Raw genomic sequence first — 15,444 nt, forward strand, 5'->3', positions numbered from 1 at the left:
CAGGTACAACACTTGCTTGTCAGTGAACCATAATATAGTGCAGGTACAACACTTGCTTGTCAGTGAACCATAATATAGTACAGGTACAACACTTGCTTGTCAGTGAACCATAATTTAGTACAGGTACAACACTTGCTTGTCAGTGAACCATAATATAGTACAGGTACAACACTTGCTTGTCAGTGAACCATAATATAGTACAGGTACAACACTTGCTTGTCAGTGAACCATAATATAGTACAGGTACAACACTTGCTTGTCAGTGAACCATAATATAGTACAGGTACAACACTTGCTTGTCAGTGCGGTGGGAACCATAATATAGTACAGGTACAACACTTGCTTGTCAGTGCGGTGGGAACCATAATATAGTACAGGTACAACACTTGCTTGTCAGTGCGGTGGGAACCATAATATAGTACAGGTACAACACTTGCTTGTCAATGAACCATAATATAGTACAGGTACAACACTTGCTTGTCAGTGAACCATAATATAGTACAGGTACAACACTTGCTTGTCAGTGTGGTGGGAACCATAATATAGTACAGGTACAACACTTGCTTGTCAGTGAACCATAATATAGTACAGGTACAACACTTGCTTGTCAGTGCGGTGGGAACCATAATATAGTACAGGTACAACCAGGGCCGTAACCAGGGTTCTGAAATAGGGGAGGTACAGCAAGGGGAGGTGCATTCGGTGGCGCCCGCAAGGGCGCCGCCGAAAAAAATTTGAGGGTTTTTTCCCCCCTTTTTTAGCCATATTTAGAGTAATATATCATTTTAAATCAACATTAGGATTATACTGTTGTGATGTCATTATTCAGTATATTCTCTTTCATGTCACCACCTGCTCAGCTCTCCTGTCAACATAATTGTAACTAACAAACACAAACTGTTTTAGCCAAATTCATATCAAAATGACACCTACAAACACAGGTACACAACCCAAGCCGTACACAACACACAAAGTCATCATCGATAATAAAAAAAAACATACAGAGGGACATTTATTTATTCCTGATAGGAACGATTGAAAAATAAAATAAAATATATTATGTTGTTTTTAACTTTACACCACCTCTTTTTGTTACTTATTGGGTCATGAAACTGAAACCATGCATATAGCCACCTGCATACCTGACTTCGGGAGCTTGGCAATTGGCATCATGCATGATTAGCCAGTAGCATCCCAACGTGTCACACAGGTAACATTACTTAAGAGACAGACTAGACACTTACTTTCTTGGTTGTTGCTAAAAAATCTGTCAGTGTCACTCACTGTCTGTCGTTCACTCGCTCACTGTCTCGCAGCTCGCTCACCTTCAATTATCTCGCCAGGCAGACAGACAGTCATCACTCACCACCATGCTGCTGCTCTCTCGGAATCAAGTTACCGCGGACGCGGCGTCAGATGACTTCCTGCCTGACCTGCCTTTCGTTTCAAAATAAAAGCGATCCCGTGTTTTTCATGCTTTTCCATGCAGATTGTTTTATAAAAAAAAAAAAAAAAAAAAAAAAAAATCCTCTGAAATATTAGGGGAGGTCCGGACCTCCCCGTCCTCATAGCTAGTTACGGCCATGGGTACAACACTTGCTTGTCAGTGAACCATAATATAGTACAGGTACAACACTTGTCAATGAACCATAATATAGTACAGGTACAACACTTGCTTGTCAGTGCGGTGGGAACCATAATATAGTACAGGTACAACACTTGCTTGTCAGTGAACCATAATATAGTACATGTACAACACTTACTTGTCAGTGCTGTGGGAACCATAATATAGTACAGGTACAACACTTGCTTGTCAGTGTGGTGGGAACCATAATATATTACAGGTACAAGTACAACACTTGCTTGTCAGTGTGGTGGGAACTAGGGATGTTCATCAATTATCGAAAATCGATAATCGATCGTTAAGGATTGGAATCGATCCTGTGGCATTTGGATCGATTTTTTAATTATTAAAAAAAAAAAAAAAAAAAAAAAAAATTTTTTTTTTTTGGACTAGGTTTGGGTGGAATTCGTTCCTCCTCGCCCCACTCCATTGCACAGCCGACTAACGTGAGGTGGAGCTTCATATAGTCTCTAGTTTTCTGGCTGGGCACGGGCCTTTGTGCCAACAAAACTGTTTTAAACATGAGAAATTCACACCGGCATGCGCCGGGGACAGCAGTGTTGGAGAGGAGACACATTGAAATAAAGAGTTCATTGAGGAGAACACGTTGTCTTTCGTATTTTCTGCCATAGGCATTCATTTTGTTAAAAAAAAAAAAAAAAAAAAAAAAAAAAAAATTGAAAATATTGAAAATTTTCTAAGTATTAATAAAATCGATAATCGATAATTGATCGTTAATTCTCACCGATTATCGATTTTGGAAAATTTTCAAAATGAACATCCCTAGTGGGAACCATAATATAGTACAAGTACAACACTTGCTTGTCAGTGCGGTGGGAACCATAATATAGTACAGGTACAACACTTGCTTGTCAGTGCGGTGGGAACCATAATATAGTACAGGTACAACACTTGCTTGTCAGTGAACCATAATATAGTACAGGTACAACACTTGCTTGTCAGTGAACCATAATATAGTACAGGTACAACACTTGCTTGTCAGTGAACCATATAGTACAGGTACAACACTTGCTTGTCAGTGAACCATAATATAGTACAGGTACAACACTTGCTTGTCAGTGCGGTGGGAACCATAATATAGTACAGGTACAACACTTGCTTGTCAGTGAACCATAATATAGTACAGGTACAACACTTGCTTGTCAGTGAACCATAATATAGTACAGGTACAACACTTGCTTGTCAGTGTGGTGGGAACCATAATATAGTACAGGTACAACACTTGCTTGTCAGTGTGGTGGGAACCATAATATAGTACAGGTATAACACTTGCTTGTCAGTGAACCATAATATAGTACAGGTACAACACTTGCTTGTCAGTGAACCATAATATAGTACAGGTACAACACTTACTTGTCAGTGAACCATAATATAGTACAGGTACAACACTTGCTTGTCAGTGTGGTGGGAACCATAATATAGTACAGGTACAACACTTGCTTGTCAGTGTGGTGGGAACCATAATATAGTACAGGTACAACACTTGCTTGTCAGTGAACCATAATATAGTACAGGTACAACACTTGCTTGTCAGTGTGGTGGGAACCATAATATAGTACAGGTACAACACTTGCTTGTCAGTGTGGTGGGAACCATAATATAGTACAGGTACAACACTTGCTTGTCAGTGCGGTGGGAACCATAATATAGTACAGGTACAACACTTGCTTGTCAGTGTGGTGGGAACCATAATATAGTACAGGTACAACACTTGCTTGTCAGTGAACCATAATATAGTACAGGTACAACACTTGCTTGTCAGTGAACCATAATATAGTACAGGTACAACACTTGCTTGTCAGTGTGGTGGGAACCATAATATAGTACAGGTACAACACTTGCTTGTCAGTGTGGTGGGAACCATAATATAGTACAGGTACAACACTTGCTTGTCAGTGAACCATAATATAGTACAGGTACAACACTTGCTTGTCAGTGAACGATAATATAGTACAGGTACAACACTTGCTTGTCAGTGAACCATAATATAGTACAGGTACAACACTTGCTTGTCAGTGAACCATAATATAGTACAGGTATAACACTTGCTTGTCAGTGCGGTGGGAACCATAATATAGTACAGGTACAACACTTGCTTGTCAGTGCGGTGGGAACCATAATATAGTAGTACAGGTACAACACTTGCTTGTCAGTGCGGTGGGAACCATAATATAGTACAGCTACAACACTTGCTTGTCAGTGCGGTGGGAACCATAATATAGTACAGGTACAACACTTGCTTGTCAGTGCGGTGGGAACCATAATATAGTACAAGTACAACACTTGCTTGTCAGTGAACCATAATATAGTACAGGTACAACACTTACTTGTCAATGAACCATAATATAGTACAGGTACAACACTTACTTGTCAATGAACCATAATATAGTACAGGTACAACACTTGCTTGTCAGTGCTGTGGGCAGGGCCGGTTCCAGAACCAGATGACTAAGGGTGCATCCAAGATAGGAAGGGGTGCAGATGCCCGGCCGAAGGCCGGGCCCACTCGGGTGGCCGGCCAAAGGCCGGCCGCCCGAAAAATTTGACATGTTATTTTACTAAAAATAATGCATTTGACCATCATTTCAAGTAGAATGATACCACCCAAGCAAGAATATTTCAAGTGTTTCAAGTGCTTTACTGAAATATTTGGACCATATAATGATAATACAATTATCTCAACCTTAAAAGGTTACATATAGGTGCCAAAAAGCCATAAAATCACATCAAAGAACAAAGAAAAACAACAACGATAATTCAAGTTTAAACAGTAAGTGTGCAGCTGTAGCATTTATTAAAAAAAAAAAAAAAAAAAAATTTTTTTTTTTTTTTTTTTTTTTTTTTTTTTACTTTTCAACTGAGCATGCAGACAATTAAAATAAGGGTGCAATGCATGCTTTTGCACCCCCGTAGAACCGGGCCTGGCTGTGGGAACCATAATATAGTACAGGTACAACACTTGCTTGTCAATGAACCATAATATAGTACAGGTACAACACTTGCTTGTCAGTGCGGTGGGAACCATAATATAGTACAGGTACAACACTTGCTTGTCAGTGCGGTGGGAACCATAATATAGTACAGGTACAACACTTGCTTGTCAGTGCGGTGGGAACCATAATATAGTACAAGTACAACACTTGCTTGTCAGTGAACCATAATATAGTACAGGTACAACACTTACTTGTCAATGAACCATAATATAGTACAGGTACAACACTTACTTGTCAATGAACCATAATATAGTACAGGTACAACACTTGCTTGTCAGTGCTGTGGGAACCATAATATAGTACAGGTACAACACTTACTTGCAGTGAACCATAATATAGTACAGGTACAACACTTGCTTGTCAGTGTGGTGGGAACCATAATATAGTACAGGTACAACACTTGCTTGTCAGTGCGGTGGGAACCATAATATAGTACAGGTACAACACTTGTCAATGAACCATAATATAGTACAGGTACAACACTTGCTTGTCAGGGCGGTGGGAACCATAATATAGTACAGGTACAACACTTGCTTGTCAGTGCTGTGGGAACCATAATTTAGTACAGGTACAACACTTGCTTGTCAATGAACCATAATATAGTACAGGTACAACACTTACTTGTCAATGAACCATAATATAGTACAGGTACAACACTTACTTGTCAATTAACCATAATATAGTACAGGTACAACACTTGCTTGTCAATGAACCATAATATAGTACAGGTACAACACTTGCTTGTCAATGAACCATAATATAGTACAGGTACAACACTTACTTGTCAATGAACCATAATATAGTACAGGTACAACACTTACAGTGCAGTACGGTGCAGGGGCGGCTTTAGCTCAGGAGGTAGAGCGGGTCGGCCAATGACGCAAGGGTTGGCGGTTCGATCCCCGCTCCCTCCCGGCTGCTGTCGTTGTGTCCTTGGGCAAGACACTCAACCCTCGTTGCTCCCGATGGTGTGTAGGCACCCTGCGTGGTAGCCTGCCGCCATTGGTGTATGAATGGGTGAATGTAGACTACCTACTGATTGTAAAGCGCTTTGGATAAAAGCGCTATATAAATGCAGGCCATTTACCATTTACCATTTACTTACTTGTCAGTGCGGTGGGAACCATATAGTACAGGTACAACACTTGCTTGTCAATGAACCATAATATAGTACAGGTACAACACTTACTTGTCAATGAACCATAATATAGTAGCTACAGGTACAACACTTGCTTGTCAGTGCGGTGGGAACCATAATATAGTACAGGTACAACACTTGCTTGTCAATGAACCATAATATAGTACAGGTACAACACTTACTTGTCAGTGCAGTGGGAACCATAATATAGTACAGGTACAACACTTGCTTGTCAGTGTGGTGGGAACCATAATATAGTACAGGTACAACACTTACTTGCAGTGAACCATAATATAGTACAGGTACAACACTTGCTTGTCAGTGCGGTGGGAACCATAGTATTTTGCTGTGTAAATGACACAGTCATTAGATGACGCTGATGCGGTACTGATCAAGCACAGTTAGTTGTGAGGTACAGTACACTGGGGCTGGTTAATACACTGTCTTTCAACACTATCTGAGCTGGACGGGTGGCTGCACACGTACAGTTTAATAATCCCATCCACTGCTCATATCTCACAGACCAGCTGGCCACTTCACACAGGAATCGCTGTGATTTACTGTAATGGATCTTAATGAAATGGGCACATATATTTTTATATTCTGCGTAAGCATAATGGCAAGAAAATCCACTTAGCATTCAGAGTAGCTAAGTCATACTGCTTTTTTTAAATACCATTTGGCTTCCTAATGATGTCAGCCTGTGTTCACATGTGTTTGCCCCATAAACTCTGCTCAACTGTAAGAGGTCAATGCAGTCAATTGAATTGCCTTCACTCATGAGTTGAGGTCAAATGTCAAATCACACAATACTTCAATTCAATACAATACAATACAATACAATACAATACAATAGATAGATAGATAGATAGATAGATAGATAGATTACTGTACTGTACTGTATTCTAATCACAATATCTATTAAGAGTGCAGATAGAAGTAATGTGCACATGTATTTTGTTAGTTGAGTTACCTCTTGTTTTTATGTGTTGGAAATAGAAAATACAAATAAACTGGCTAAAAAAATATGAAAAAAGACCTTGAAGTGTTTGATTCTGTAACACTGCAGCGACGCTGTGGGTATTCGACCACTCACTTTGTCTTCTCCATGTCTCCTTCTGTCACGCCCTCTCTCTGTTTCACACAGACACACACACACACACACACACACACACACACACACACACACACACACACACACACACACACTCTCTCTCACACACATGTGCACAGTGCACACATGCAAGATGCTGACCCTTGTATTTACTGTGGTAGTTGTCGAAGCAGCAAAACCACCTCCCAGGCATCTCAATTTCACTCCCTTGCGCTCTGTTCTTTTCCTCTGAAGCAGCCCCCCCCCCCCCCCCCCCCCCCGGCCCCCGGCCCCCATGCACCATGATGGGACTAATATCCCTGTAGAGATCTCTGTTATAACAAGTTGACCTTCACATTAAAATCTCATCAACGTCTCATCTCCCTCTCTACCTCTCTCTCCTCACTCCCTCTCTCTCTATCTGCCCTTCATCTCTTTCTACCTCTCTCTACCTCTCTCTCCTCACTCCCTCTCTCTCTATCTGCCCTTCATCTCCCTCTCTACCTCTCTCTCCTCACTTCCTCTCTCTCTATCTGCCCTTCATCTCCCTCTCTACCTCTCTCTCCTCACTCCCTCTCTCTCTATCTGCCCTTCATCTCTTTCTACCTCTCTCTACCTCTCTCTCCTCACTCCCTCTCTCTCTATCTGCCCTTCATCTCTCTCACTCTCTCTCTCCTCTCTGTACATCTCCATTTTCTGTCAGTGCAGTACTGTGAACGGTTTACTACATTGTTTTATGACATTCTCTATAAATCACGTTGTCAAGATTCATTATTGTGGCCATTATCTCTTTGAAATCCTCCTCATGGTTGTTTGATGATAGGAGTATCTTGTCTTGGCCTAGCCTCTACATCAACATTATGATGTGTTTTATGTGATATGGTTTCTAGTCTCTGTCACTGGTGGTCAGACAGTGAGAATGGGAGAGGAGTATGGAGGACGCTACACCCATATCAACTCAACTTGCCCACCTTTCAATTTCAATGTGACATTTAATCTTATGGAAATGAGGTTTTTCATTTCAAAACACTATATTTCAGAGAAATATTATCCGATGTTTATTATTTACCTCTTTAACCAGCAGTGATGCTACTTATAATGTTATAAAGAGTGAGTTATGTTCTTATTTGTTTTATTTTAATTAATAATGGATTTTCAAATATATTTTAACATACAGCAGGATAGTAAGTCATATTGATGCATGTTGCATGTAAATACAGTATGGCATTTTGTTTGGTTCCTTATATGGCGCATGTTATGTTGACAACTAGTATACTTTGATTTTAATTGACCATGACATGTAGCAGGTGAAAAGTCCTCTCTGTATCCTTCAGCCCAACCTTGGCTGTGTGTGTCTGTGTAACTGTTCCATCAGCACTCACTGGTGTTGCTGGTGCAGTCCATCATTTTCTTACTCTACTGTATCTTGCCATCACACTCCCTCTCTCTCCGTCGCTCCCTTTCTCTCTCCTCCCCCCCCCCTCTCTCTCTCTCTACCTCTCTCTCTTGCCCTGAGGTCAGAGTGTGCAGGAGACTATTGATATCGTTACTAAAAATATAGGATTCCTCCACCAGCCATCTAAAAATAGACCAAGGGACATAGACCACAGGAGAAAAAGGAGGAGGGGCAAGAGAGAAAGGAAGGGAGGGATGGAGAGAGAGAGAGAGATGCAGGTCACAGTAGGCTGTACCATTTGACTGATAGGCCATCTGTATTAAGGGGGTTAAATAAAACTGTTTGGGTCATTTGATCAGTAATATCCTACAGTACTTGTCATCTTTTTTTCAAGCGGATGTTGCTCAGCAGTGAATGAACTGTATCTAGTCTATAGGACATAAAGTCCCTATACTTCTTCCATTTTGCGAAAACATTTCCATTTACAGTAGGCTACCTTTGATAAATGATTATAATATTATATTATTAAGGATTATTGACCTATGATAATTAATGATTAATGAATTAATGATTAATGATAATGATTTCTTGCTACTATGCGTCTGCCATCATCTTGCATTTAAGTTTGCAACCTGCATCTCTCTCTCACACACACACACACACACACACACACACACACACACACACACACACACACACACACACACACACACACACACACACACACACACACACACACACACACACACACACACACACACACACACACACACACACACACACTTTTCTCTCCCTCCAGTTCCCAGCCTCCCACTATCCTCATTGTAGCCAAGGTTCTGAACCCATCCACCGCAGTGCCTAGGACAGATTGAGCGAAATAGAGAGTGAGGGATTTAGAGGATGGGTAAGGGGGCTTAACACACAGCAGAAGGAGAGAGAGTGAGAAAGTGAGTGAGTGAGAGAGAGAGAGAGAGAGAGAGAGGGAGAGAGAGAGAGAGAGAGAGAGAGAGAGAGAGACACACACACACACACACACACACACACACACACACTGCAAATTGCAAAATCCACCAAGCCTCCCTGGTGTGAGGTTTCTGGCTATATTGACGGTGTGCGCACGACTTGGAGTGTCTGCCGTGGCAGGGTGAGTATTTTGGCTTTTAAAATCATTACATGTAGCCTTGCCTAGCCTACAGCAATTTCAACATTATGCCTCTGCTTCAGCAGCCTACCTATTCCTCTGTAATGTGTGGTGACGAGACCGTGCAGGACCAGCAGTCAACATCTTCTGATGTCGTGTAAAGACTCATCGTTGACTGAGAGCGCTCAAAAATCGCTGTTAGAGCATGGTGTTATTAGAGCATGGTGTTATTAGAGCATGGTGTTATTGCCAGCTCGGTTTACCAGCGCTCACCAGCAACACGCGCATTTGTTTTTCCATGTCTGCCTGAGTCGCACGTTCCCCTCTCCATGTTTATTATCATCCAAACTCCGCGTGTGTGTGTGTGTGTGTGTGTGTGTGTGTGTGTGTGTGTGTGTGTGTGTGTGTGTGTGTGTGTGTGTGTGTGTGTGTGTGTGTGTGTGTGTGTGTGTGTGTGTGTGTGTGTGTGTGTGTGTGTGTGTGTGTGTGTGTGTGACAGTTGGGGGGTGGGCGGGGGGTTCTAAACAATCCTATGCGCATATCGCTGCCCGATTCAAACATCTGCTGTGATACAGATTGCGTTTTTGTTAACACATAGGCTCATAATAGCTACCGGCTGAATGTTTTACTGCCCGCTCAGCTTCGTGGAAATGGTGCGAGTTTTATTAGTGTGGGCTATAATACGCAGCCCAAATCCGTATAGAAATTATGAGCAAACCCACTCATTGAGACACGAGATCTTTACTCGTTATTATGGAGGCATTTCTTTTCTGACTGATTTCGTGCTTTCGTGATGCTGGGTGGTCAAGGTTGGTATAGCCCAGTGGTTAGTTTGTAGCACAGGTGTAGGCGCAGTCCCGTCGTGCGCGTCCATGTTGGGTGCGCTCCTTGCATTTTTGGGCCAAGGTCTTTCCCTATGTTAACCTATATCTGTCTCATACAGTCCCGCTGCTTCTGCCCCGGGGTGAACTAAATAGTCCAAATCTATTTTACAGCATCTCTGTTCTCTCCCCTAGCTCCTTCCTGCTGCCACTTTGCTTGGATATGTTTTCTATAACATTACCTTCCTGCCATATATCATTTACCTTAGATCAGTCACTCCCTCCTTCTCTTGCTGTCTCTTCTCCGAGAGGCTTAGAGGTGATGTGAGTCTGTAGATTGTGACAGATTAGAGAGAATTAAACCTTTTGTCCCCCTGTGGCTCCTATCGCACCATTTCAATTGGCTCATTACTTTCTGGGTGAAGGAGCGCAGGGGCCTGTCTCAGCAGGGCACTCAAATAGGATTGTTATCACAGATCTAGCATGGAACCTGAATCATTTCCTCCGGCTCAAACCAACCATTTCTCCAAAAGCTGTACGAGCTCTTGGGGGGATTTGTTTGAGATGGAGTACACGCAATACATGGGCGGGGAGGAGGTGACGTGTTCCCCTTTAATCCCCCCCTTAAATCCATTGTAAAACCAGGGGGATGCATCTAATTCCTGGTAGGAAATAGGACAGTGTACACTACAGTATTGGACAACACTTGAGTTTTCCCCAGCATATAGCTATTGTTTGACTGGCATTCTGATGTGAGAAATAGTGATGAGGGTGCTGTCCGTGGTGCTGAACTAGTCTGGGAGAGCCAGTCAGGCACATCCACTAATTTCTGCACTGTTGCATCTGCAATTGATTGGTACTCACTCCTAACCACTTTGGCACATCCTACAAATCTTGGAAAGTGTGAGTGACTGGTAGCTTCCACCCGTTTGCTCCAGCACACCCGCTCTCTGAGTCTGAGGATCTTATATCTTCTTCCTCTACATGTCCTGTCATATGTCATTTTTGATTTTTGATTTTGTTGTTGTCGTCGTTGACACTTTCTGCATTTGTCTCTTGGCCCTCTCTTATTCCCATGAAACTCCTTCCCCCACGGGATGTCTGCCTCCCCCACTGCTGTCCCTCCCTCCCGTGTATCAGCAGCACAACATTGGCCAGTTCTGGGACCACATGAGTCACAACCACTGATGAAAGATCAGTTCTGGGACCACATGAGTCACAACCACTGATGAAAGATCAGTTCTGGGACTACCACATGAGTCACAACCACTGATGAAAGATGAAATTTCCGCATAGTGAAAATGAAAGACAGGGCAGCAGGGAACTACCTGTAGAGTGAAACCCTCATCGAATAGTAAAAACCTTCAGTTATGCTCTTGCGTCTGCAATTGTGGTGGCACACGTGTCGCCGTGTGAAAACCGTCATTGTCTGCCTGCATGTTTCGTTGTGGTTGGTTTTACTTTTTCCCATTGCATCTCTCTTTCTCACTGGTGGCTCCCTGTTTTTCATGGGCTTATTTCAGTGTTGCTGTCTCCTCATTTCTCTCAATTCCCTGAGGTCTCTTTACCACCTCCATTCCTCCTCATCCTTCTCATTCATTGCCCACAAAAGAAGGTCCATTCATCCCTGCTGCTTCATTGATTTTGAAATCACTTCTTCCATCGCAGCCACATCTGCCATCATGGTTGGCCAAGGAAGATCAGGCCAAGCTCCATCTCTAGGAGTTATGAGTTTCCATTCTCATCCCATCATCACGCACTAGTCAACAATGACTTGATCCTTTATCACTGTGCTGTTCAAAGATTCGATTGGTACACGAAGTACAACCAAGGGAAGAATAAAGTGGTCGCCCACGTTTTTATGGTGTGGTATTTTGGTATCAGCCTCCCACAGTCCCTGAAATGTAAGACAGGCTAAAAGAAAGACTGTGGACTGGTAGAAATGTCACCTAAACATGATACATTTAATACGCAGTGGCAACTTTATTAGATACACTTCCCTGTTTACACAAATTGCTGGCTCCACCAGACAGTGAGTTACATGGCTGTGACTTTGTATATAAAGCATGCAGACAGGATGGAGAGGTTAACCCCTCATTTTACAACCCAGCTCAAGGAAGTAACAAATGAGGGGAGTCATACACCAAAGTAAAAGTTAAAACAGTAATTTATTAACTAAAACTAATGGGAAATATCTAAACACAAACTACATTAAACAGGTAGGACAAAAGGTGCATCGGTGAGGAGGGAGAGAGAGTGAATGGTTTGAAGGTATTTTTTTCGCCCAATGACTGCAGATGCACCCAATCAGCCTACCGACCCCAGCACCAGGGCTCCTGCAAGACAAGGCCAGGAGAGTGGGAGGGTCATCACACAAGTTAAACTCTTATCAGATGGGGGATCCTGGGCTAAAATCTTATCAAATGGGGTCCGTTAGGGGTACTTGACGTGAAAAAGCTTCAGAACCACTTTTCCTACACTGATGAAATTAAAGGGACACTCCACCGAAAAACAATGCTGATGCATTTTGCACATAATCTCACACATATCAGAAAACTGAAAACAGTTTTGCGGGCATTCATTTAGTTTGACAGTTATTGAGAGTTGATTTGAGTTAAGCTGTGAACCAGTGATGTCAGTCATGCACAAATTACATCACTGGTCCACAACTTAAAGAATGGCTTTACCGATAATCAACCCACTTTGTATCATACATAAACTGTGTAATATAAGCACATGGGCAGTGTTTACCTTCTCTCTCTGTTTTACTCATGGAGAAAAATCCTCCTGCAGAAAATCTGCCCCTGCCAGCTGCAAGTCATTAAGGCTCGATTCTCCATGGATGTGCGCATACTTAAAAACAAAACAATAACAGCCGCCCTCGGAACAGATTTCGTGTCTCGAGCAGAACGTCCGCAGCTCCGTTGTGACGCGTTGTGACATAAAACGCGTCACAACGGAGCACTTTGCCAGAGGAGGAAATGTGAGATCTCTGTGAGGTAAACACAGAGAGAAGATAAACACTGCCCATGTGCTTATATTACTGAGATTATATATGATACAAAGTGGGTTGATTATCGGTAAAGCCATCCTTTAACTCAAATCAACTCTCAATAACTGTCAAACTAAATTAATGCCTGCAAAACTCTTTACAGTTTTGGGATATCTGTGTGTATATGTGATATTATGTGCAATGCAAAATAACTCAGTATTGAAAATTGGCAGTGTTCCTTTAAGTACAATAGTATTGGAAATATTTATAGTTTTTTTCTTTCTTGCGGATGTACATTTATTGTGGTCATTGTTTGTATTTTGGTCATTGAAGCATAATGTACGCTGTACTAGTATTTGTAGTCTGCAGTGGTCTGGATTCATTGTGTGTATTGGGTTAAGTGACTTCACCTGCGCTGTTGTTGTTTTTTCTCTTCCAACTGCTGGTGAGATTTGATCTACTGTATATGTGATCTACTGTATATGTGATCTACTGTATATGTGATCTACTGTATATGTGATCTACTATATATGTGAGTGCTCCTTCCATTTCCTGCTTCTCTCTGACGGGGAGCATATCCACAATGTGCAGACTTTATTTATATTTCAAGTGGATGGTTGGTTTGTCCTGCACCTGTCCTACAGAGTGGATGGTTGGTTTGTCCTGCACCTGTCCTACAGAGTGGATGGTTGGTTTGTCCTGCACCTGTCCTACAGAGTGGATGGTTGGTTTGTCCTGCACCTGTTCTACAGAGTGGATGTGCTGGTTTGTCCTGCACCTGTCCTACAGAGTGGATGGTCGGTTTGTCCTGCACCTGTCCTACAGAGTGAATGTGTTGGTTTGTCCTGCACCTGTCCTACAGAGTGGATGGTTGGTTTGTCCTGCACCTGTCCTACAGAGTGGATGGTTGGTTTGTCCTGCACCTGTCCTACAGAGTGGATGGTTGGTTTGTCCTGCACCTGTCCTACAGAGTGGATGGTTGGTTTGTCCTGCACCTGTTCTACAGAGTGGATGTGCTGGTTTGTCCTGCACCTGTCCTACAGAGTGGATGGTCGGTTTGTCCTGCACCTGTCCTACAGAGTGAATGTGTTGGTTTGTCCTGCACCTGTCCTACAGAGTGGATGGTTGGTTTGTCCTGCACCTGTTCTACAGAGTGGATGTGCTGGTTTGTCCTGCACCTGTCCTACAGAGTGGATGGTTGGTTTGTCCTGCACCTGTCCTACAGAGTGGTTGGTTTGTCCTGCACCTGTCCTACAGAGTGGTTGGTTTGTCCTGCACCTGTCCTACAGAGTGGATGTGTGTGCTCTACTTTCTTTTTCATTCCCCCATGCATTTACTCTCCATTCTGTCAAGTTGATGATACTGAATAGTGCTCCACTGCTCCTAATTAAGCATAGTATACTAGCTTAATGATCACACACACATATACACACAAACACAAACGTATGCACGCACGCACGCACGCACGCACGCACGCACACGCACACACACACACACACACACACACACACACACACACACACGCACACACGCACACACACACACACACACACACACACACACACACACACACACACACACACACACACACACACACACACATACTGTATGCTCAGAAAGAATAAAGGATTTGCAGTGCAGTATTTGCCAGTCAACCAGCACTAAGGCACAGAAAGACTCACGAAGAAGTACCTCTCTCTCTCTCCCTCCCTCTCTCTCTCTCTCTCTCTCTCTCTCTCTCTCTCTCTCTCTCTCTCAATATGTTATGTGCTTCTTTGTATGCCCAACTTTGCCGATTTACTACGATGGAAACCAGCTATAATTGTCATCCATTGCGTTGACTGTCCTCTAGTCTCGCTGGCCAGCCTCCTCTCCCTTCCGTCCGAGGAGCCTGGCGCCGCAGGTCTCCATAGTGGGATTGCGATGGGCGGCGCTTAGCGGCAGTGCCCTTGGAAAATAGTTTCAAACAATCCAACTTGCCGTTTTCAGCATGTAGCAATGAGCTAGCGTGTAGGTTTCTGCCCTTAGCTTGCTAGCTAGTTAGCATTGTTGTTTTCACTGAGGCGGCAGGGCACTGTTTACAGCGACATACAGGGAGGGAGTGGAAGCCGCTCTGATTGACATAGTCGGAACCAATGACGAGTTTGTAATAAGCCGGGAGCGGACATCCGGCTGCCACCGAAACAGTCGCTCCAATGGGAGAGCAGAGTAGAGCAGGGGAGGGT

The sequence above is a fragment of the Poromitra crassiceps genome (assembly GCF_964638095.1).
Source record: "Poromitra crassiceps genome assembly, chromosome: 1".
NCBI classification, from domain to species: Eukaryota; Metazoa; Chordata; class Actinopteri; order Beryciformes; family Melamphaidae; genus Poromitra; species Poromitra crassiceps.